Source organism: Dendrobates tinctorius, unplaced genomic scaffold, assembly GCF_039654945.1.
Source record: "Dendrobates tinctorius isolate UK_male_01 unplaced genomic scaffold, ASM3965494v1 ptg000069l, whole genome shotgun sequence".
Taxonomy (NCBI): Eukaryota; Metazoa; Chordata; class Amphibia; order Anura; family Dendrobatidae; genus Dendrobates; species Dendrobates tinctorius.
The window spans coordinates 3455171-3481399 of NW_027361737.1; positions in this window are offsets into that span (position 1 = coordinate 3455171).

Consider the following 26229-nt stretch of genomic DNA (forward strand, 5'->3'; position numbering starts at 1 on the left):
ATATCAGTGGGCCTCACACAATCCACAAGTGTCCAGTGTGCAAAAGTGTGCGCAGAGATTCAAAATCTCCATTATCCTCTAGTCACTTTGGTCACAGGCAGCTGTGCCATCGAGCGTGTCACATAGAGCTCAGATATCAGTGGGCCTCACACAATCCACAAGTGTCCAGTGTCCAAAAGTGTGCGCATAGATTCAAAATCTCCATTATCCTCTCGTCACTTTGGTCACAGCTGTGCCATCGAGCCTGTCACATAGCGCTCAGATATCAGTGGGCCTCACACAATCCACAAGTGTCCAGTGTCCAAAAGTGTGCGCAGAGATTCAAAATCTCCATTATCCTCTCGTCACTTTGGTCACAGGCAGCTGTGCCATCGAGCGTGTCACATAGCGTTCAGATATCAGTGGGCCTCACACAATCCACAAGTGTCCAGTGTGCAAAAGTGTGCGCAGAGATTCAAAATCTCCATTATCCTCTAGTCACTTTGGTCACAGGCAGCTGTGCCATCGAGCGTGTCACATAGAGCTCAGATATCAGTGGGCCTCAAACAATCCACAAGTGTCCAGTGTCCAAAAGTGTGCGCAGAGATTCAAAATCTCCATTATCCTCTCGTCACTTTGGTCACAGCTGTGCCATCGAGCCTGTCACATAGCGCACAGATATCAGTGGGCCTCACACAATCCACAAGTGTCCAGTGTCCAAAAGTGTGCGCAGAGATTCAAAATCTCCATTATCCTCTCGTCACTTTGGTGACAGGCAGCTGTGCCATCGAGCGTGTCACATAGCGCTCAGATATCAGTGGGCCTCACACAATCCACAAGTGTCCAGTGTGCAAAAGTGTGCGCAGAGATTCAAAATCTCCATTATCCTCTAGTCACTTTGGTCACAGGCAGCTGTGCCATCGAGCGTGTCACATAGAGCTCAGATATCAGTGGGCCTCACACAATCCACAAGTGTCCAGTGTCCAAAAGTGTGCGCATAGATTCAAAATCTCCATTATCCTCTCGTCACTTTGGTCACAGGCAGCTGTGCCATCGAGCCTGTCACATAGCGCTCAGATATCAGTGGGCCTCACACAATCCACAAGTGTCCAGTGTCCAAAAGTGTGCGCAGATATTCAAAATCTCCATTATCCTCTCGTCACTTTGGTCACAGGCAGCTGTGCCATCGAGCGTGTCACATAGCGCTCAGATATCAGTGGGCCTCACACAATCCACAAGTGTCCAGTGTCCAAAAGTGTGCGCAGAGATTCAAAATCTCCATTATCCTCTCGTCACTTTGGTCACAGCTGTGCCATCGAGCCTGTCACATAGCGCTCAGATATCAGTGGGCCTCACACAATCCACAAGTGTCCAGTGTCCAAAAGTGTGCGCAGAGATTCAAAATCTCCATTATCCTCTCGTCACTTTGGTCACAGGCAGCTGTGCCATCGAGCCTGTCACATAGCGCTCAGATATCAGTGGGCCTCACACAATCCACAAGTGTCCAGTGTCCAAAAGTGTGCGCAGAGATTCAAAATCTCCATTATCCTCTCGTCACTTTGGCCACAGCTGTGCCATCGAGCGTGTCACATAGCGCTCAGATATCAGTGGGCCTCACACAATCCACAAGTGTCCAGTGTCCAAAAGTGTGCGCAGAGATTCAAAATCTCCATTATCCTCTCGTCACTTTGGTCACAGGCAGCTGTGCCATCGAGCGTGTCACATAGCGCTCAGATATCAGTGGGCCTCACACAATCCACAAGTGTCCAGTGTCCAAAAGTGTGCGCAGAGATTCAAAATCTCCATTATCCTCTCGTCACTTTGGTCACAGGCAGCTGTGCCATCGAGCGTGTCACATAGCGCTCAGATATCAGTGGGCCTCACACAATCCACAAGTGTCCAGTGTCCAAAAGTGTGCGCAGAGATTCAAAATCTCCATTATCCTCTCGTCACTTTGGTCACAGGCAGCTGTGCCATCGAGCCTGTCACATAGCGCTCAGATATCAGTGGGCCTCACACAATCCAAAAGTGTCCACTGTCCACAAGTGTGTGCAGAAATTCTAAATCTCCCCTGTCCTATAGACACCTTGTACCTTGTTTTAAATTACTATATAGTTTGTTGTATTTTGTCTACATTTCTACCAAAAATGGGGAAGGCTGGTGGAAGAGGCCGTGGAATTGGGCGGGGGTTGGCAGCTGGTAATGATGGTGTTGGTGGTGGATCTGATGGTAGTGGCAAGAGCAAAATAGGACCGAATGCAGGAGGTGCTGACCCTGCGTCATCGTCTGGCTACATAAGGCCTCGAACGCTTAGTTTTCTAGGAGTTGGCAAACCGCTTTTAAAGGCAGAGCATCAGGAAAAAGTTTTGTCTTACATTGCTGACTCAGCCTCCAGCTCTATCGCCTCCTCTTCTTCAGTTGTAAAAAGTAAAAGCACTGAGTCGTCATTGGAGGCTCATGTTCATGAACCACACCTTTCCTTGTGTCCTTCACCCCAACCAAGATTGAAGGATGACGCAGGCCATAATACTGATTACTCCATGGAGCTGTTTTCACATACCATGCCTGGATTATCAAGTGAAATGGTGAATTACCCAGGCCAAGATGAATCTGACATGGAGTGCACTGATGCACAGTCGCTGATGGATGATTCTGCTGGTACATTCACTCAGAGCACTACATTGTCCTCGCAGTGTACAGAGCCAGATTTTGACCCTGATGAGACTCAGGTGCCCCTTCCCGCACACTATACCACCATACACGGTGACACAGAGAAAGGTGCACATGACATAGAAGAGGAGGTGATGGATGACCCAGTTGTTGACCCAGATTGGCATCCATTGGCGGAAGAGGGTACTGTCTCCAATAGCTCAGATGAGGAGCATCCACAGCAGACATCGACATCACAACAGCTGTTATCTGGCAGGCCCGGAGCACTACAAAGACAGGTTCCAAACATCAAAAGAGTTGCTGGACAGCTTGTCCAGAGGGTCAAAAGATCACAGCGTGCTAGGCTGCAAAATGTCTGCCAAAGTAGGAAGAGTGCAGTGTGGCACTTTTTTGAACAAAATCCTCATGATCAGGCCAAGGTTATCTGTAAGAAGTGCGCAAAGACCTTTAGCCGAGGGAAAAATCTGAAAAATTTGAATACCAGTTGCATGCTTAGACATTTAACCAGCATGCACTTGCAAGCGTGGACACAACACCAAACCTCAAGTGCCACATGTGCAACTGATCACAACGAAGGTAATCAGCAACGCTACATTGTTTCCCCCACTGTAAGCCCACCGGTTAGCACAGCAGCAAATGTTGAGGTGTCGTTGCAAGACCACAGCAGTCAGGGAATCCCACTGTTATATCAACGAAAGACTGATTCTAGGCCATCAGAAAGAACACCAACTCCATCACCATCATCAACCCTCTCTCAGTCCGCCCTGTCCACCGCTACTTCCACCATATGCAGCTCTCAAGTCCAGCTCACCCTCCCAGACACTATGAGTAGGTCAAGAAAGTACTCAGTCTCTCATCCGCGTACACTGTGTTTGAACGCCCACATTGCCAAACTAATCTCGTTTGAGATGATGCCCTTTCGGTTGGTGGAAAGCACAGCTTTCCGCGAACTCATGGCCTATGCAGTACCACGCTATGACCTACCCAGTCGCCACTTCTTCTCTCGCAAAGCCATCCCAGCCCTCCACCATCATGTGAAAGACCGCATTGTCCATGCACTCAAGCAGTCAGTGAGCGGAAAGGTGCACCTCACTACTGATGCATGGTCCAGTCGGCATGGCCAGGGCCGTTACGTGTCCATCACTGTGCACTGGGTTAATGTGGTGGATGCAGGGTCCACAGGGGACAGCGGTGGTGGGACAGTGCTGCCTAGCCCACGGTATAGGAAACAGTTGGCTGTAGGCGTTCGACCCTCCTCCTCCTCCTCCTCCTCCTCCTCCTCCAGAAGCGAAAGCTCGTCCACAGAGCGCAGTCGTACGAGCACTCCATCTGCAGCTGCCACTGTTGCACACGATGTGTCCCCCTATCGAGCAGCTAGTGGAAAGCGTCAGCAGGCTGTGTTGCAGATGATGTGTTTGGGCGACAGACACACCGCCGAGGTGCTGGCCGAGTACTTGAAGCGACAAACTGAGTCATGGCTGGGCAGTGTACATCTTGAGGCAGGCAAGGTAGTTAGTGATAACGGCCGTAATTTTGTGGCAGCCATAGCCCTTTCAAAACTCAGCCACATACCTTGCTTGGCTCACACCTTGAACCTGGTGGTGCAGTGCTTCCTCAAAAATTATCCAGAGTTAACAGCCCTGCTCCAGAAGGTGCGAAGACTGTGCGCGCACATCCGCCGGTCGCCTGTACACTCCGTTCGTATGCAGAAGCTGCAGCGATTGCTCCACCTTCCCAACCACCGCCTCATTATCGACATTGCAGCAAGGTGGAACTCCACCCTGCACATGGTGGAGCGGCTGTGCGAGCAGAGGCAGGCCATAATGCATTTGTGGGAGGATACACGGCCAGGCACTTTGAGAGCAGACATGGAGTTGACAGGCGTGCAGTGGTCGAAGCTGAAAGACCTTTGTAAAGTCCTTCAGTGTTTTGAGGAATGCACACGGCTGGTAAGCGCAGACGACGCCATCCTAAGCATGAGCATCCCACTTATGCGTCTGCTCATGCAAACTTTGACGCACCTTAAGGAGCAGGCGTCTGCAGCCAGTGTTGATGAGGAGGAAGAGGAGGAGGGAATCCTTGATGACATTCAGCCATTGTCTGCTCAGGGACCTCTCCTGGACGAGGTGGAGGAAGAAGAGGAGGAGGAGGAGGATGATGGGGATGATTACTTAGGGGAGGAGGATGCATCTCGTGGGGCAAGTGAAAATGTTGGCGTGGCAAGGTCTGGTACAGGGTTTGTGCATGACTGGAGGGATGTGGATTTGCCAGAAAGTGCTCCTCCACCCAGCACTCGCAGTGCATCATTGACACCGGGAACATTGGCCCACATGTCAGATTATGCCTTGCGGATCCTAAAAAGGGACCCCCGCATTGCCAAAATGATGAACGATGACGACTACTGGTTGGCCAGCATCCTGGATCCACGCTATAAAGGCAAATTACAAAACATCATGCCACAGGAGAACCTTGACCTAATATTGGCTAATAAACAAGCAACTCTGGTAAATCGGTTGCTTGAGGCATTCCCAGCACACAGCAGCGGTGATGGTTCTCACACGAGCCGTACGGGCCGTGGGCAGCTTGGCAGAGGTGTTCGTGGTGCACACAGCAGAAGTGGCGTTGGAGACAGGGGTTTCATGACAATGTTGTGGACTGATTTTTCAAATACCGCTCACACAACTGGTAATACTGCATCGATGGAAAGTGACAGGAGACAGCAGTTGTCAACTATGGTTACAAACTACTTTTCCTCCCATATCGATGTTCTCCCACACAGGTCATTCCCCTTTGACTATTGGGCCGCTAAACTGGACACCTGGCCTGAATTGGCCCAATATGCCTTACAGGAGCTCGCTTGCCCAGCTGCAAGTGTGCTATCGGAAAGAGTCTTCAGTGCAGCTGGATCAATCCTGACGGAAAAAAGGACCCGTCTGTCAACCCAAAATGTGGATGATCTAACCTTCATTAAAATGAACCACGCATGGGTTTCCAAGGATTTTGTCCCACCTTCCCCTGATGACACATAAGGTGACAGAAAAATGGCTTGCTTTGGTCCACCTCTTCCTGGTACTTCACCTATTTCGCTTTTTGCATCAGCTGAATGTCCAACATCAACATATGCCACTTTCTAAAACTCCCTAACTGTGCTGCCTCCCCCCCATGGCCGGGGTCACCACCTACCGCATGACACCGTGCGAGTGCCGTTGCCCTGGACAGGTGGGTAGGCCGACTCTTGGGCGCGGGCACTGGCACAGTGTCCTTCATAGTGCAATCAAGTGTCTCTGATGGTGGTGGTGCACACCCGCCGTCAGACACACCGCTGTACTATGAGGGGCCCAGTGCGAGTACCGACGCCCACGAGTGGGCCCCCCTTGCTTGGGCAGGGCCCCAGCATTTGCAATCTTTACCTCTCCCTGCTCCTCCGCTGTGTAATCTGGGCCGTCAAATCCATACTGTGCCTGACACCGTCTGAGCCTGCCTCCTGAGACATATATTTTGAATGTGTACGCTATCCATACATGTTATCCGGGGATACGGTACCCTTTCTAACCTTTGTGCAATCACGTGCAATCCATACTGGGCATGAGAACGGCTGGCGAGCTGTTAAGCAAGCTACAGCACCTGTCCAGACAAGTACAGGGATTCCCTAGCGAGGAGACTTATTTGATTGTTTTCAATGTTGGGACAGCAATTTTTGGGGAGCACTATACTCTGGAGAATGATAGATGGGGCCCACCATACACTGGAACATTCCAAAGGTGGACATCAGACACTGGAGCAGCATTTACAGGGCCCATTATACACTAGAGCATTAGAAATGGGGCTCATTATGTTTGGAGCATTATTTGGGCCCATAAGACAGTGGAGCTTCATCCATGGGGACCAACATATACTGTAGCATTATGTGGAGCTCATCATATACTGTTTCAAACATTATATGGGACCAATGATTCTGTATGGAGAAATAGATGGGCCTCGTCATGAGATGTAAAAAGTGAGGTATTTTTCATTGTACTATACCGCTATTTATCTGCCGTATCGGAGCATGATGAGTTGTGGTATGTGTTAAAGGGGCGCTCTTTCGCCCAGGGCACATGAAAACCTGCAGCCAGCCCTCCCCCCCCCCACAACTTTAGCCAAATAACCCCCATTTTTCAGTGCGTAACTTGTATTATGAAGTTAATTAAGGTTGACAAGCTTAAGTAAGAAGAATTGATGCTTTTGGCATTCAAATGGGCACTGTAGGTGTGTTTCCTGTCCTCCTCTCACTGCCGACTTTTATTCCCCATTGACTTACATTGGGTTTCGTGTTTCGGGACGACCCCGACTTTTCCCTATAATCGGACGATCTTGCTCGACCCGACTTTTTGAAAAGTCGGGTTTCACGAAACGAAACGCGACCCTAAAAAACCAAAAGTCGCTCAACTCTACCTGTTACATTTTTCACTCTTTGTTTCATTACAGCCATTTGGTAAATGCAGAAAAGTTAATTTTTGTTCTCATTAATGTACATTCTGCGCCCCATCTTGACTGAAAGAAAAAACAGAAATGTAGAAATTTTTGCAAATTTAAAAAAAAACACAAACTTAAATATCACATGGTCATAAGTATTCAGATCCTTTGCTCAGACAATCATATTTAAGTCACATGCTGTCTATTTCCTTGTGATCCTCCTTGAGATGGTTGTACTACATTGGAGTCCAGTTGTGTTTAAATAAAAAGAAAGGACTTGACTTGTAAAGGCACACAACTGTCTATATAAGACCTCACAGCTCACATTGAATGTCAGACCAAATGAGAATCATAACCTCAAAGAAACTGGCCAAGGATCTCAGAGATAGAATTGTGGCAAGGCACAGATCTGGCAAAGATTACAAAAGACATTTGGGACCACCAGAAGTCTTCCTAAACCTGGCTGTCCAGCCAAACTGAGCAATCGTGGGAGAAGAGCCTTGGTGAGAGAGGTAAAGAAGAACCCCAAGATCACTGTGACTGAGCTCCACAGATGCAGTAGGGAGATGGGAGAAAGTTCCACAAAGTCAACTATCATTGCAGCCCTTCACCAGTCGGGCCTTTATGGTAGAGTGGCCCAACAGAAACCTCTCCTCAGTGCCAGACATATGAAAGCCTGCATAGAGTTTGCTAAGAAAACGCATGAAGGACACCCAGACTATGAGAAATAAGATTCTCTGGTCTGATAGAACTTTTTGGTGATAATTCTAAGCTGTATGTGTGGAGCAAACCAGGCACTGCTCATCACCTGTCCAATTCAATCCCAGAGAGGATGATAACCTCTTCCAGAGTGCGCTGGACCTCAGACTTGGCCGAAGGTTTACTTTCCTACAAGACAATGACCCTAAGCACACAGCTAAAATAACAAAGTAGTGTCTTCAGAACAACTCTGCGACCATTCTTGACTGGCCCAGCCAGAGCCCTGACCTAAGCCCAATTGAGCATCTCTGGAGAGAGTTGAAAATGGCTGTCCACCAATGTTCACAATCTAACCTGACGGAACTGGAGAGGATCTGCAAGGAAGAATGGCAGAGGATCCATAAATCCAGGTGTGAAAAACTTGTTGCATCATTCCCAAGAAGACTCATGGCTGTACTAGCTCAAAAGGGTGCTTCTACTCAATACTGAGCAAAGGGTCTGAATACATATGACCAGGTGATATTTCAGTTTTTCGTTTTTAATAAATTTGCAAAAATTTCTACATTTCTGTTTTTTTTCCAGTCAAGATGGGATGCAGAGTGTACATTAATGAGAAAAAAATGAACTTTTTTGAATTTACCAAATGGCTGCAATGAAACAAAGAGTGAAAAATTTAAAGGGGTCTGAATACATTCTGTGCCCACTGTAGGTGAGTAAATCTTTGAAGTTTAAATTCATCAACTTTGATGAGTTTGTTTTTTGTTGATTTAATTCTAATCCTGCTTAGCCGCCAATTACCCAGAAATGACGTGAGTGTACACTCTTACCGTACGGCACCCCTTTCAAGCTCTTTAATGCTAACACAATTTTAGTACTGTTCAAATGATCTCAACAAATATGGTTATGGGTGGGTAAACAAACAGTAAACAGCTGTAACCAACAGCATGTGTAGCTCTTTCCTGATTGAGTGATTTTCCATTTTGGGATTTCATTTTTTTCTCCCCTTCTTCCTAAAGCTCTACCTTTATCATTTTCAATCAACAGCTATATTATATTATATATATCATAACAGGTTGATGTAGCCTCTGATAGAGGAAGAAGTGAATTCAGTAAAACTCTCACTCCAATTGGCGGTTTCATTGTCATCCTAACAGTTACTAATGTATTGTGGTTTGTGAAACCACTGTGCCACGGACCGTGGAGAACCTGGAGGGGCGAGGCTAAGTGAACACCTGACTGTTCACTAGAGCCTCTGATGGTGAGGTTAGACTTGGCTCCTGATGAATGCCAGGTGCCACTCCAAGACAGACCAATGGACGCGCAGCTGCTGATCGAGATAACAAACTGGAGGGAGCAGCTGGCAGGGTTTGTATTAGAATGCAGCAGACAGTTCGCATCCGAGCAAAGCAGAAAGCAGACAGCGTTTGCATCACAGTGCAGCAGACAGGATTCGCACATGCGCTGACTCTTTAAGAGGGCAGGAGTGGACGCGCGCGCGCATGCCCTAAGGACATGTCTAGAGGACCGGCTGAAAGCATGCAGAGCATGGGGAAGGGAAGAACTGACAGCAGCACGGGTGAGTGAAGAGACATGCCAGAGACCCTGCTTGTCAGAGCAGGACTCGGGCGTGGTGCTAACGTGTACATAGCTGAATTTCCTATCTGTAAATGACGCCTGTTTCTATTTTGCACCCAAACCCCAAACCATCATCACCCCGGGGGGAAAGGAACATTCTACACAAGAATAACTTCGGCTATTTGATAATTTGGTAGACATGAACAGCCAGTCATTGTTCTCAGAAGACATGGTGCTGGAGGAAAAGGTCAGCACAATTCTAATGCCAATCTATGTTATAGCCTCAATAAGTCAAAGTAGTAGGGGCCATATCTGCTGCATGCTGAGCCATGGCAAACTTTGGAGTGAGTGGTAGTCATGTTGATAGGCAAAAACCACTAGCCATGACATGCCCACCAGGGTCGTGGGGTACTTGGAACCAGGTTGGACAGTTCTTTGGGAAAGTCACAGGGCTGTGACCCGACTCCATGGCCCTGGCTGTGCAGTAAAATGGGGAATATGTATATGGAATTTAATATGGTGCCACCTGTGGTGTTCGGCAACAGATAGCCAACGCTGCTAAAGGAGACTGCTGGGGCTGATGGTGACACAGCTGAGATGGTTCTACTCCCCACAGGTGGAGCTGGGCCCCAGGGCTACCGGTTCTGTTTATATCAGGCTTTGATGGAGGACTCAAGGGCTGTAATTTTCTTTTCCTTTGCTTGATGGTTGATAGTACAGACCAGGGCACTGGTAACAGATCTTAATGGAGAGCCGGGCAGCCTGTAAGCAATTTTGGATACACCTGGCCAGGTAGGTACGGAGGCCTTCCTTCTGTGCTGTCCTCCCTTTTTCCTCGCTGCCTAACAGCTCACCCTCCTGCTGCTAACTGTCTCTGTTTTAAAAACAAACCGTTGCCTGCATGGCAGGCAGCTCGAGCCTAACACAGGTGCCGCTCCCTTGTGTCGGCTCCAGGCTTTGGTATGCTGCTGTGCCGCCGGGTATTAGATCGGGCCAGGAGACTTGTAGTCCCCTGCCCTCCGGATTTAGCAGCTGGGACTTCAGTACCCATGCAACCATGGACTCTGGTATCTAGTTCCTAGTGCTCAACTCTGGGGCGAGTTTAATCGCAGCTCCACTCCCCAGGTTCTGCTCGACTTCTCTCCTACTGACACCTGGTAGCGGGATCTCTCCTTGCTTCCAGGCATAACATTACTCCCTGTGAGGGAGGCAATGCCACTGTGGTAACCGGACTCCTGGGGTGCCACATTCCCCCTAGTGAAGTTGAGTACTCCCGGACTGAGGAAATATAAACAAATTAACAAGTGAACAATTACAACTGTTTAAAAGATTACAAAAATAAAAATTACAAAAACCAAAGCTCAAAAATAGTCCTGGTGATGATTAGTCCATGTGTCATTGTTCATTCCTGTGCCAGGTTGGTAACTACATTCAAGTATTGTCCTGCTCACAATGAGTCCAGTGACCCAATCGTCCATTAAATGAAGTAAAATAGGATTGCTCAAGAGTAGAGTTGAGCGACTTTTGTTTTTTTAGGGTCGAGTTTCGTTTCGTGAAACCCGACTTTTCCAAAAGTCGGGTCGAGCAAGATCGTCCGATTATAGGGAAAAGTCGGGGTCGTCCCGAAACACGAAACCCAATGTAAGTCAATGGGGAATAAAAGTCGGCAGTGAGAGGAGGACAGGAAACACACCTACAGTGCCCATTTGAATGCCAAAAGCATCAATTCTTCTTACTTAAGCTTGTCAACCTTAATTAACTTCATAATACAAGTTACGCACTGAAAAATGGGGGTTATTTGGCTAAAGTTGTGGGGGGGGCTGGCTCCAGGTTTTCATGTGCCCTGGGCGAAAGAGCACCCCTTTAACACATACCACAACTCATCATGCTCCGATACGGCAGAGAAATAGCGGTATAGTACAATGAAAAATACTTCACTTTTTACATCTCATGACAAGGCCCATCTATTTCTCCATACAGAATCATTGGTCCCATATAATGTTTGAAACAGTATATGATGAGCTCCACATAATGCTACAGTATATGTTGGTCCCCATGGATGAAGCTCCACTGTCTTATGGGCCCAAATAATGCTCCAAACATAATGGGCCCCATTTCTAATGCTCTAGTGTATAATGGGCCCTGTAAATGCTGCTCCAGTGTCTGATGTCCACCTTTGGAATGTTCCAGTGTATGGTGGGCCCCATCTATCATTCTCCAGAGTAGAGTGCTCCCCAAAAATTGCTGTCCCAACATTGAAAACAATCAAATAAGTCTCCTCGCTAGGGAATCCCTGTACTAGTCTGGACTCCTCGTCGTCCCCATCTTCCATCTCACTGCACAGTATTTCAACCTTGGAAGTGATGTGATCCTGAGCAAACAGGGGGGGCCCAATCGTTGGCGACGGCACTGGCACAGGGCCTCTGATAGTAGGGTGGTGTGTCTGATGGCGGGTGGGCCGAACCTGCACTTTCATCTGCAGCTTCCTCTTTGTCACCGTGTAAGATGGAACTGTATATGGGAAGGGTAACCTGAGTTTCATCAGGGTCAGATTCAGGCCGTGTAGCGTGCGAGGGGAATGTAGTGGTCTGGGTCAATGTACCAGCAGATTCATCGAGCAGTGGCTGGGCATCAGTGCACTTGTGTCGCCCCCAGGAGTACGGTCGCCACAGTGGCATTACCTTCTTCCTAGGGAGTGTGATGTCATGCTTGGGAGCAACGAAGGATCTCTCTAGCAGGTTAACTGATTGGGCGGCGTTATTCCCACGAGTCATGACCCTCCAAACAGCGTTCATGAAGGCAAAGTGTTTGTTTTACGTGGGCAGTATGGTTGCAAAGCTGAACCTTAAAGGAATGTCCAGAAGGGCACCACCAGGAGTGGAGCCTACGGTTAAATTCGACTCCACCTGGGAAACCTCAACCATGCCAGCTACAGAACAGATGCACACATTGCAAGCTTAATTCCGTTAACGAACGAGACTCCGTCATGCCCCGCGGTCCGAGTCCGGCTTACTAGAGGGACACGTGAGGCTCTGGCACATGAGATTGGCCAATAACTGGTGTGTCATGCCCTTACATGTCCGTGGCTGCATGTGCGCTACACTGAAAAGGCCAGTGTTTGTCGCTTACAGGTGCAGATAGCCCGCTGAACAACGTTAGTGATGGGGATCACTGATTACAATTATTACCCGCGAACAATGATTTCCCAGTAAGTGCAGGTCAACCGCAGTTCCGGAATTAGGCCTAACCGTCATTGCTGAAAAAATGAAAAACTTACGTGTACAAACCACAGGTGCTGTAGCTTGCTTAACAGCTCGCCAGCCATTCTCACGCCCAGTATGGATTACACGTGATTGCACAAAGGTTAGAAAGGGTACCGTATCCCCGGATAACATGTATGGATAGCGTACACATTCAAAATATATGTCTCAGGAGGCAGGCTCAGACGGTATTAGGCCCAGAATGGATTGCACGTGATTGCACAAAGGTTAGAAAGGGTACCGTATCCCCAGATAACATGTATGGATAGCGTACACATTCAAAATATATGTCTATACATCAGGAGGCAGGCTCAGACGGTGTCAGGCCCAGTATGGATTGCACGTGATTGCACAAAGGTTAGAAAGGGTACCGTATCCCCGGATAACATGTATGGATAGCGTACACATTCAAAATATATGTCTCAGGAGGCAGGCTCAGATGGTGTTAGGCCCAGTATGGATTGCACGTGATTGCACAAAGGTTAGAAAGGGTACCGTATCCCCAGATAACATGTATGGATAGCGTACACATTCAAAATATATGTCTATACATCAGGAGGCAGGCTCAGACGGTGTCAGGCCCAGTATGGATTGCACGTGATTGCACAAAGGTTAGAAAGGGTACCGTTTCCCCGGATAACATGTATGGATAGCGTACACATTCAAAATATATGTCTCAGGAGGCAGGCTCAGACGGTGTTAGGCCCAGTATGGATTGCACGTGATTGCACAAAGGTTAGAAAGGGTACCGTATCCCCGGATAACATGTATGGATAGCGTACACATTCAAAATATATGTCTCAGGAGGCAGGCTCAGATGGTGTTAGGCCCAGTATGGATTGCACGTGATTGCACAAAGGTTAGAAAGGGTACCGTATCCCCAGATAACATGTATGGATAGCGTACACATTCAAAATATATGTCTATACATCAGGAGGCAGGCTCAGACGGTGTCAGGCCCAGTATGGATTGCACGTGATTGCACAAAGGTTAGAAAGGGTACCGTTTCCCCGGATAACATGTATGGATAGCGTACACATTCAAAATATATGTCTCAGGAGGCAGGCTCAGACGGTGTTAGGCCCAGTATGGATTGCACGTGATTGCACAAAGGTTAGAAAGGGTACCGTATCCCCGGATAACATGTATGGATAGCGTACACATTCAAAATATATGTCTATACAACAGGAGGCAGGCTCAGACGGTGTCAGGCCCAGTATGGATTGCACGTGATTGCACAAAGGTTAGAAAGGGTACCGTATCCCCGGATAACATGTATGGATAGCGTACACATTCAAAATATATGTCTATACATCAGGAGGCAGGCTCAGATGGTGTCAGGCCCAGTATGGATTGCACGTGATTGCACAAAGGTTAGAAAGGGTACCGTATCCCCGGATAACATGTATGGATAGCGTACACATTCAAAATATATGTCTCAGGAGGCAGGCTCAGACGGTGTTAGGTCCAGTATGGATTGCACGTGATTGCACAAAGGTTAGAAAGGGTACCGTATCCCCAGATAACATGTATGGATAGCGTACACATTCAAAATATATGTCTATACATCAGGAGGAAGGTTCAGACGGTGTCAGGCCCAGTATGGATTGCACGTGATTGCACAAAGGTTAGAAAGGGTACCGTTTCCCCGGATAACATGTATGGATAGCGTACACATTCAAAATATATGTCTCAGGAGGCAGGCTCAGACGGTGTTAGGCCCAGTATGGATTGCACGTGATTGCACAAAGGTTAGAAAGGGTACCGTATCCCCGGATAACATGTATGGATAGCGTGCACATTCAAAATATACAGTATGTCTATACATCAGGAGGCAGGCTGAGATGGTGTCAGGCACAGTATGGATTGCACGTGATTGCACAAAGGTTAGAAAGTGTACCGTATCCCCAGATAACATGTATGGATAGCGTACACATTCAAAATATATGTCTATACATCAGGAGGCAGGCTCAGATGGTGTCAGGCACAGTATGGATTGCACGTGATTGCACAAAGGTTAGAAAGGGTACCGTATCCCTGGATAACAAGTATGGATAGCGTACACATTCAAAATATATGTCTATACATCATGACGCAGGCTCAGACGGTGTTAGGCCCAGTATGGTTTTCACGTGATTGCACAAAGGTTAGAAAGGGTACCGTTTCCCCGGATAACATGTATGGATAGCGTACACATTCAAAATATATGTCTCAGGAGGCAGGCTCAGACGGTGTTAGGCCCAGTATGGATCGCACGTGATTGCACAAAGGTTAGAAAGGGTACCGTATCCCCAGATAACATGTATGGATAGCGTACACATTCAAAATATATGTCTATACATCATGAGGCAGGCTCAGACGGTGTCAGGCACAGTATGGATTGCACGTGATTACACAAAGGTTAGAAAGGGTACCGTATCCCTGGATAACAAGTATGGATAGCGTACACATTCAAAATATATGTCTATACATCAGGAGGCAGGCTCAGACGGTGTTAGGCCGAGTATGGATTGCACGTGATTGCACAAAGGTTAGAAAGGGTACCGTTTCCCCGGATAACATGTATGGATAGCGTACACATTCAAAATATATGTATCAGGAGGCAGGCTCAGACGGTGTTAGGCCCAGTATGGATTGCACGTGATTGCACAAAGGTTAGATAGGGTACCGTATCCCCAGATAACATGTATGGATAGCGTACACATTCAAAATATATGTCTATACATCAGGAGGCAGGCTCAGACGGTGTTAGGCCCAGTATGGATTGCACGTGATTGCACAAAGGTTAGAAAGGGTACCGTATCCCTGGATAACAAGTATGTATAGCATACACATTCAAAATATATGTCTCAGGAGGCAGGCTCAGACGGTGTTAGGCCCAGTATGTATTGCACGTGATTGCACAAAGGTTAGAAAGGGTACCGTTTCGCCGGATAACATGTATGGATAGCATACACATTCAAAATATATGTCTCAGGAGGCAGGCTCAGACGGTGTTAGGCCCAGTATGGATCGCACATGATTGCACAAAGGTTAGAAAGGGTACCGTATCACCAGATAACATGTATGGATAGCGTACACATTCAAAATATATGTCTATACATCAGGAGGCAGGCTCAGACGGTGTCAGGCACAGTATGGATTGCAAGTGATTGCACAAAGGTTAGAAAGGGTACCGTATCCCTGGATAACAAGTATGGATAGCGTACACATTCAAAATATATGTCTATACATCAGGAGGCAGGCTCAGATGGTGTTAGGCCCAGTATGGATTGCACGTGATTGCACAAAGGTTAGAAAGGGTACCTTATCCCTGATAACATGTATGGATAGCGTACACATTCAAAATATATGTCTATACATCAGGAGGCAGGCTCAGATGGTGTCAGGCACAGTATGGATTGCACGTGATTGCACAAAGGTTAGAAAGGGTACCGTATCCCTGGATAACAAGTATGGATAGCGTACACATTCAAAATATATGTATCAGGAGGCAGGCTCAGACGGTGTTAGGCCCAGTATGGATTGCACGTGATTGCACAAAGGTTAGATAGGGTACCGTATCCCCAGATAACATGTATGGATAGCGTACACATTCAAAATATATGTCTATACATCAGGAGGCAGGCTCAGACGGTGTTAGGCCCAGTATGGATTGCACGTGATTGCACAAAGGTTAGAAAGGGTACCGTATCCCTGGATAACAAGTATGTATAGCATACACATTCAAAATATATGTCTCAGGAGGCAGGCTCAGACGGTGTTAGGCCCAGTATGTATTGCACGTGATTGCACAAAGGTTAGAAAGGGTACCGTTTCGCCGGATAACATGTATGGATAGCGTACACATTCAAAATATATGTCTCAGGAGGCAGGCTCAGACGGTGTTAGGCCCAGTATGGATCGCACATGATTGCACAAAGGTTAGAAAGGGTACCGTATCACCAGATAACATGTATGGATAGCGTACACATTCAAAATATATGTCTATACATCAGGAGGCAGGCTCAGACGGTGTCAGGCACAGTATGGATTGCAAGTGATTGCACAAAGGTTAGAAAGGGTACCGTATCCCTGGATAACAAGTATGGATAGCGTACACATTCAAAATATATGTCTATACATCAGGAGGCAGGCTCAGATGGTGTTAGGCCCAGTATGGATTGCACGTGATTGCACAAAGGTTAGAAAGGGTACCGTTTCCCCGGATAACATGTATGGATAACGTACACATTCAAAATATATGTCTCAGGAGGCAGGCTCAGACGGTGTTAGGCCCAGTTTGGATTGCACGTGATTGCACAAAGGTTAGAAAGGGTACCGTATCCTCGAATAACATGTATGGATAGCGTACACATTCAAAATATATGTCTATACATCAGGAGGCAGGCTCAGACGGTGTTAGGCCCAGTATGGATTGCACGTGATTGCACAAAGGTTAGAAAGGGTACCGTATCCCTGGATAACAAGTATGGATAGCGTACACATTCAAAATATATGTCTCAGGAGGCAGGCTCAGACGGTCTTAGGCCCAGTATGGTTTGCACGTGATTGCACAAAGGTTAGAAAGGGTACCGTTTCCCCGGATAACATGTATGGATAGCGTACACATTCAAAATATATGTCTCAGGAGGCAGGCTCAGACGGTGTTAGGCCCAGTATGGATCACACGTGATTGCACAAAGGTTAGAAAGGGTAACGTATCCCTGGATAACATGTATGGATAGCGTACACATTCAAAATATATGTCTATACATCAGGAGGCAGGCTCAGACGGTGTCAGGCACAGTATGGATTTGACGGCCCAGATTACACAGCGGAGGAGCAGGGAGAGGTAAAGTTTGCAAATGCTGGGGCCCTGCCCAAGCAAGGGGGGCCCACTCGTGGGCGTCGGTACTGGCACTGGGCCCCTCATAGTACAGCGGTGTGTCTGACGGCGGGTGTGCACCACCACCGTCAGAGACACTTGATTGCACTATGAGGGACCCTGTGCCAGTGCCCGCGCCCAAGAGTCGGCCTACCCACCTGTCCAGGGCAACGGCACTCGCACGGTGTCGTGCGCTAGGTGGTGACCCCGGCCATGGGGGGGAGGCAGCACAGTTAGGGAGTTTTAGAAAGTGGCATATGTTGATGTTGGACATTCAGCTAATGCAAAAGGCGAAATAGGTGAAGTCCCAGGAAGAGGTGGACCAAAGCAAGCCATTTTTCTGTCACCCTATGTGTCATCAGGGGAAGGTGGGACAAAATCCTTGGAAACCCATGCATGGTTCATTTTAATGAAGGTTAGTTCATCCACATTTTGGGTTGACAGACGGGTCCTTTTTTCTGTCAGGATTGATCCAGCTGCACTGAAGACTCTTTCTGATAGCACACTTGCAGCTGGGCAAGCGAGCTCCTGTAAGGCATATTGGGCCAATTCAGGCCAGGTGTCCAGTTTAGCGGCCCAATAGTCAAAGGGGAATAACCTGTGTGGGAGAACATCGATATGGGAGGAAAAGTAGTTTGTAACCATAGTTGACAACTGCTGTCTCCTGTCACTTTCCATCGATGCAGTATTACCAGTTGTGTGAGCGGTATTTGAAAAATCAGTCCACAACATTGTCATGAAACCCCTGTCTCCAACGCCACTTCTGCTGTGTGCACCACGAACACCTCTGCCAAGCTGCCCCCGGCCCGTACGGCTTGTGTGAGAACCATCACCGCTGCTGTGTGCTGGGAATGCCTCAAGCAACCGATTTACCAGAGTTGCTTGTTTATTAGCCAATATTAGGTCAAGGTTCTCCTGTGGCATGATGTTTTGTAATTTGCCTTTATAGCGTGGATCCAGGATGCTGGCCAACCAGTAGTCGTCATCGTTCATCATTTTGGCAATGCGGGGGTCCCTTTTTAGGTTCCGCAAGGCATAATCTGACATGTGGGCCAATGTTCCCGGTGTCAATGATGCACTGCGAGTGCTGGGTGGAGGAGCACTTTCTGGCAAATCCACATCCCTCCAGTCACGCACAAACCCTGTACCAGACCTTGCCACGCCAACATTTTCACTTGCCCCACGAGATGCATCCTCCTCCCCTAAGTAATCATCCCCATCATCATCCTCCTCCTCCTCTTCTTCCTCCACCTCGTCCAGGAGAGGTCCCTGAGCAGACAATGGCTGAATGTCATCAGGGATTCCCTCCTCCTCTTCCTCCTCATCAACATTGGCTGTAGACGCCTGCTCCTTAAGGTGCGTCAAAGTTTGCATGAGCAGACGCATAAGTGGGATGCTCATGCTTAGGATGGCGTCGTCTGCGCTTACCAGCCGTGTGCATTCCTCAAAACACTAAAGGACTTTACAGAGGTCTTTCAGCTCGCACAGCCGCTCCACCATGTGCAGGGTGGAGTTCCACCTTGTTGCAATGTCGATAATGAGGAGGTGGTTGGGAAGGTGGAGCAATCGCTGCAGCTTCTGCATACGAACGGAGTGTACAGGCGACCGGCGGATGTGCGCGCACAGTCTTCGCACCTTCTGGAGCAGGGCTGTTAACTCCGGATAATTTTTGAGGAAGCACTGCACCACCAGGTTCAAGGTGTGAGCCAAGCAAGGTATGTGGCTGAGTTTTGAAAGGGCTATGGCTGCCACAAAATTATGGCCGTTATCACTAACTACCTTGCCTGCCTCAAGATGTACACTGCCCAGCCATGACTCAGTTTGTCGCTTCTTCAAGTACTCGGCCAGCACCTCGGCGGTGTGTCTGTCGCCCAAACACATCATCTGCAACACAGCCTGCTGACGCTTTCCACTAGCTGCTCGATAGGGGGACACATCGTGTGCAACAGTGGCAGCTGCAGATGGAGTGCTCGTACGACTGCGCTCTGTGGACGAGCTTTCGCTTCTGGAGGAGGAGGAGGAGGGTCGAACGCCTACAGCCAACTGTTTCCTATACCGTGGGCTAGGCAGCACTGTCCCACCACCGCTGTCCCCTGTGGACCCTGCATCCACCACATTAACCAAGTGCGCAGTGATGGACACGTAACGGCCCTGGCCATGCCGACTGGACCATGCATCAGTTGTGAGGTGCACCTTTCCGCTCACTGACTGCTTGAGTGCATGGACAATGCGGTCTTTCACATGATGGTGGAGGGCTGGGATGGCTTTGCGAGAGAAGAAGTGGCGACTGGGTAGGTCATAGCGTGGTACTGCATAGGCCATGAGTTCGCGGAAAGCTGTGCTTTCCACCAACCGAAAGGGCATCATCTCAAACGAGATTAGCTTGGCAATGTGGGCGTTCAAACCCAGTGTACGCGGATGAGAGACTGAGTACTTTCTTGACCTACTCATAGTGTCTGGGAGGGTGAGCTGGACTTGAGAGCTGCATATGGTGGAAGTAGCGGTGGACAGGGCGGACTGAGAGAGGGTTGATGATGGTGATGGAGTTGGTGTTCTTTCTGATGGCCTAGAATCAGTCTTTCGTTGATATAACAGTGGGATTCCCTGACTGCTGTGGCCTTGCAACGACACCTCAACATTTGCTGCTGTGCTACCCGGTGGGCTTACAGTGGGGGAAACAATGTAGCGTTGCTGACTACCTTCGTTGTGATCAGTTGCACATGTGGCACTTGAGGTTTGGTGTTGTGTCCACGCTTACAAGTGCATGCTGGTTAAATTTCTAAGCATGCAACTGGTATTCAAATTTTTCAGATTTTTCCCTCGGCTAAAGGTCTTTGCGCACTTCTTACAGATAACCTTGGCCTGATCATGAGGATTTTGTTCAAAAAAGTGCCACACTGCACTCTTCCTACTTTGGCAGACATTTTGCGGCCTAGCACGCTGTGATCTTTTGACCCTCTGGACAAGCTGTCCAGCAACTATTTTGATGTTTGGAACCTGTCTTTGGAGTGCTACGGGCCTGCCAGTTAACAGCTGTTGCGATGTCGATGTCTGCTGTGGATGCTCCTCATCTGAGCTATTGGAAGCAGCACCCTCTTCCCCCAATGGATGTCAATCTGGGTCAACAACTGGGTCATCCATCACCTCCTCTTCTATGTCATGTGCACCTTCCTCTGTGTCACCGTGTATGGTGGTATAGTGTGCGGGAAGGGGCACCTGAGTCTCATCAGGGTCAGAATCTGGCTCTGTACACTGCGAGGACAATGTAGTGCTCTGAGTGAATGTACCAGCAGAATCATCCATCAGCGGCTGTGCATCAGTGCACTCCATGTCAGATTCATCTTGGCCTGGGTAATTCACCATTTGACTTGATAATCCAGGCATGGTATGTGAAAACAGCTCCATGGAGTAATCAGTATTATGGCCTGCGTCATCCTTCAATCTTGGTTGGGGTGAAGGACACAAGGAAAGGTGTGGTTCATGAACATGAGCCTCCAATGACGACTCAGTGCTTTTACTTTTTACAACTGAAGAAGAGGAGGCGATAGAGCTGGAGGCTGAGTCAGCAATGTAAGACAAAACTTTTTCCTGATGCTCTGGCTTTAAAAGCGGTTTGCCAACTCCTAGAAAACTAAGCGTTCGAGGCCTTATGTAGCCAGACGATGACGCAGGCTCAACACCTCCTGCATTCGGTCCTATTTTGCTCTTGCCACTACCATCAGATCCACCACCAACACCATCATTACCAGCTGCCAACCCCCGCCCAATTCCACGGCCTCTTCCACCAGCCTTCCTCATTTTTGGTAGAAATGTAGACAAAATCCAACAAACTATATAGTAATGTAAAACAAGGTACAAGGTGTCTATAGGACAGGGGAGATTTTGAATTTCTGCAGACACTTGTGGACACTGGACACTTTTGGATTGTGTGAGGCCCACTGATATCTGAGCGCTATGTGACAGGCTCGATGGCACAGCTGTGACCAAAGTGACTAGAGGATAAGGGAGATTTTGAATATCTGCATACACTTTTGGACACTGGACACTTTTGGATTGTGTGAGGCCCACTGATATCTGAGCGCTATGTCACAGGCTCGATGGCACAGCTGTGACCAAAGTGACTAGAGGATAAGGGAGATTTTGAATCTCTGCACACACTTTTGGACACTGGACACTTTTGGATTGTGTGAGGCCCACTGATATCTGAGCGCTATGTGACAGGCTTGATGGCACAGCTGTGACCAAAGTGACTAGAGGATAAGGGAGATTTTGAATTTCTGCAGACACTTTTGGACACTGGACACTTTTGGATTGTGTGAGGCCCAATGAATATCTGAGCGCTATGTGACAGGCTCGATGGCACAGCTGTGACCAAAGTGACTAGAGGATAAGGGAGATTTTGAATCTCTGCACACACTTTTGGACACTGGACACTTTTGGATTGTGTGAGGCCCAATGAATATCTGAGCGCTATGTGACAGGCTCGATGGCACAGCTGTGACCAAAGTGACTAGAGGATAAGGGAGATTTTGAATTTCTGCAGACACTTTTGGACACTGGACACTTTTGGATTGTGTGAGGCCCAATGAATATCTGAGCGCTATGTGACAGGCTCGATGGCACAGCTGTGACCAAAGTGACTAGAGGATAAGGGAGATATTGAATCTCTGCACACACTTTTGGACACTGGACACTTTTGGATTGTGTGAGGCCCACTGATATCTGAGCGCTATGTAACAGGCTCGATGGCACAGCTGTGACCAAAGTGACTAGAGGATAAGGGAGATTTTGAATTTCTGCACACACTTTTGGACACTGGACACTTTTGGATTGTGTGAGGCCCACTGATATCTGAGCGCTATGTGACACGCTCGATGGCACAGCTGTGACCAAAGTGACTAGAGGATAAGGGAGATTTTGAATCTCTGCACACACTTTTGGACACTGGACACTTTTGGATTGTGTGAGGCCCACTGATATCTGAGCGCTATGTTACAGGCTCGATGGCACAGCTGTGATCAAAGTGACTAGAGGATAAGGGAGATTTTGAATCTCTGCACACACTTTTGGACACTGGACACTTTTGGATTGTGTGAGGCCCAATGAATATCTGAGCGCTATCTGACAGGCTCGATGGCACAGCTGTGACCAAAGTGACTAGAGGATAAGGGAGATTTTAATCTCTGCACACACTTTTGGACACTGGACACTTTTGGATTGTGTGAGGCCCACTGATATCTGAGCGCTATGTCACAGGCTCGATGGCACAGCTGTGACCAAAGTGACTAGAGGATAAGGGAGATTTTGAATTTCTGCAGACACTTTTGGACACTGGACACTTTTGGATTGTGTGAGGCCCAATGAATATCTGAGCGCTATGTGACAGGCTCGATGGCACAGCTGTGACCAAAGTGACTAGAGGATAAGGGAGATTTTGAATCTCTGCACACACTTTTGGACACTGGACACTTTTGGATTGTGTGAGGCCCACTGATCTCTGAGCGCTATGTCACAGGCTCGATGGCACAGCTGTGACCAAAGTGACTAGAGGATAAGGGAGATTTTGAATTTCTGCAGACACTTTTGGACACTGGACACTTTTGGATTGTGTGAGGCCCAATGAATATCTGAGCGCTATGTGACAGGCTCGATGGCACAGCTGTGACCAAAGTGACTAGAGGATAAGGGAGATTTTGAATCTCTGCACACACTTTTGGACACTGGACACTTTTGGATTGTGTGAGGCCCAATGAATATCTGAGCGCTATGTGACAGGCTCGATGGCACAGCTGTGACCAAAGTTACTAGAGGATAAGGGAGATTTTGAATTTCTGCAGACACTTGTGGACACTGGACACTTTTGGATTGTGTGAGGCCCAATGAATATCTGAGCGCTATGTGACAGGCTCGATGGCACAGCTGTGACCAAAGTGACTAGAGGATAAGGGAGATTGGATTGCTTTTAAAAAAGCAGTTTGCGGAGCAGTGGGTAAACAGCAATGCCAGCCTGTCAGGAAGCCTTAAAAGGCAGCCCAACAACCAACACCACTGATACACCACAATATAGCCTCCCCTTGCACTGCACACACAGTGACTGGTGTGTTGTGCAGGCCAAATTGCTATCAGCAGCAGAAGCAGTTTTTTTTTCTTCTCAGCAGGACAAAAAAAAAATTGGGATTGCTTTTAAAAAAGCAGTTTGAGGCCCAATGAATATCTGAGCGCTATGTGACAGGCTCGATGGCACAGCTGTGACCAAAGTGACTAGAGGATAATGGAGATTGGATTGCTTTTAAAAAAGCAGTTTGCAGAGCAGTGGGTAAACAGCAATGCCAGCCTGTCAGGAAGTCTTAGAAGGCAGCCCAACAACCAACACCACTGATACACCACTATATAGCCTCCCCTTGCACTGCACACACAGTGACTGGTGTGTTGTGCAGGCCAAATCGCTAGCAGCAGAAGCAGTTTTTTTGTCTTCTTCCCTGCCTAACGCTCTCCCTACAGAATCAGCAGCAACCTCTCCCTATGCTAAGATCGGCAGAAGTAAGATGGCGGTCGGCGTGCACGCCCTTTTATACCCTCTGTGACGCCCACCAAAGCAAGCCAATCACTTGCATGCCCTTCTGAAAGATGGTGGTGACCCCTGCCTATGTCATCACGTTGCCCACAGTGTCCGTGGATCCTGATTGGCTGAAAAAGAGCGCAAAACAAACTTTTGAAACGCGACTTTGGCGCGTAAGTCGCCGACCTCGTGGCCGACCTCATCCTAGGGTCGGGTTTCGTTTTATGAAACCCGACTTTGCCAAAAGTCGGCGACTTTTGAAATTTTTCGACCCGTTTCGCTCAACTCTACTCAAGAGTTCTTACAGAGTCGATGTAGGCTCATATGCTTGAAAGTTACGTACTTACATTACATATTTACATATCTTGTTTACACAATCTACTTACATGTGGAACCTTATGGGGATTTGACCTAGGGTAATACGGTAGACCTTTGTAGCATTGGTACTGGTGTAGTGCGCTCTCTATTGGCTGCGATATGGGTGATTCTATGTAGCATGAGTATACCTGATGTTCTACGACCACTGATGCTCACCGTGGGCATGACAGGTTCCCCGCTGGCAGGGGGCGGATTCTCTTGCTCTGCTGCTGGTGTGGCATCTGCTGCTTGAGCCCACTGGTCTTCATGCTGGTCTTGAGTTGCATCTCTTTCTGGCACCAATAGCTAGGGAAAGGTCAAAATGGGCAGGACTATGGCCTGGTTCACTCTTGTCCAATTTGGAGGGAAGTCACCGAGTACTGTGCTGATCTTTTCCTCCACCTCTTCCACTGGCTGAGGAATGTCTTGGTTTTCAATCCTTTCCTTTAGTTGGTCAGGGCATGGTTTTAAATGATCCCTCGATACTGCCGCTGAGGTTTCTCCTCCATCTTTACTGATGAGGCACACCTTGGTGTTATCAAAGTCTGATGGTAAAATGGTGTATGGCTCAGCCTCCCAATGGACATCTGGTTTGTGAACTCGTCTCTTCCTTTTGAGTACCTGTTTTCCAGGTGACAAGGAAACTGCAGGGGCGTGCTGATTATAATTTCTTTCCTGCCTCTGTCTTGCCTGGGACATACTTTTCTCTACACATTCTTGCACCTTGTGATATTGTTGCTGCTGCTCCGTATCCCAGTCTGCATCTGGTGATGTCATCTCAGGTGTTAAAACTCCCATGTCCAAGTCAATTGGTAACTTGCCAGGTCTTGCCCTCATCAGGTTGGCGGGGTTACAGATGGTGGAGTTCACCGGGATGTGGTTATATAAGTCTACCAAATCCGGTAATTTCTCTGGCCAAAGGCTACACTCTTCCAGGGGCAGTCTTCAACAGGTCTATTACTACCTGATTCATTTTCTCTCATATCCCGTTGGTCTTGGGATGATACGGTGTGGTTCTTATTTTCTTGCAGCCGTACAGGTTACAGAACTCCCGGAACACTTCTGCTTCAAGGGCTGGGCCTTGGTCAGTAAGCGCTCATACAGGGTAACTGTGGGGGAGACAAAAGTGTTGTTGAAATGCTTTGGCTGCTGTCTTTGTCTTCTGATCCTTCACTGGCACTAATACTAGGAACTGGGAGTAGTGGTCTACTATGGTGAGGGCGTAGACATATCCTAACCGGCTTGAGGCCAGATTCATGTGGTCCAAGGCTACCAGCTCAAGTGGTTGTTTGGCGACTATGGGTTGTAGGGGTGCCCTCTGGCTATCACGGTCTTTCAATCTCAGATTGCATGGACCACATTCTCAACACCATTTCTTGATTGCTTTCCTCATGCCAACCCAGTAGAATCGGGCATCTTGAACAGTGCATCAGCATTAGTGTTTTTATGCCCCACCCGGTATTTGATGGTAAACTAGTAATTGGACAGCAAAGCCGTCCATCGCTGCTCCAATGCACCTAGCTTTGCCATTTCAAGGTGGGTCAACAGATTATTATCTGTATAAATGGTAAACTTCTCTGATGCCAGGTAGTGCTTAAAGAGCTCCATTACCACCCAGACTATGGCGAGAAACTCCAGTTTAAAGGAACTATAGTTGTCGGAGTTCCTTTCTGTGGGATGAAGCTTCCTGCTGGCATAGGCAATCACTCTCTCTGCCTTGCTATACCTAGGACAGCACTGGTCCCAATCCCACGTTGCTAGTGTCCGTATAGAGTATAAAGGATTGGCTATAGTCGGGGTAGGCCAGG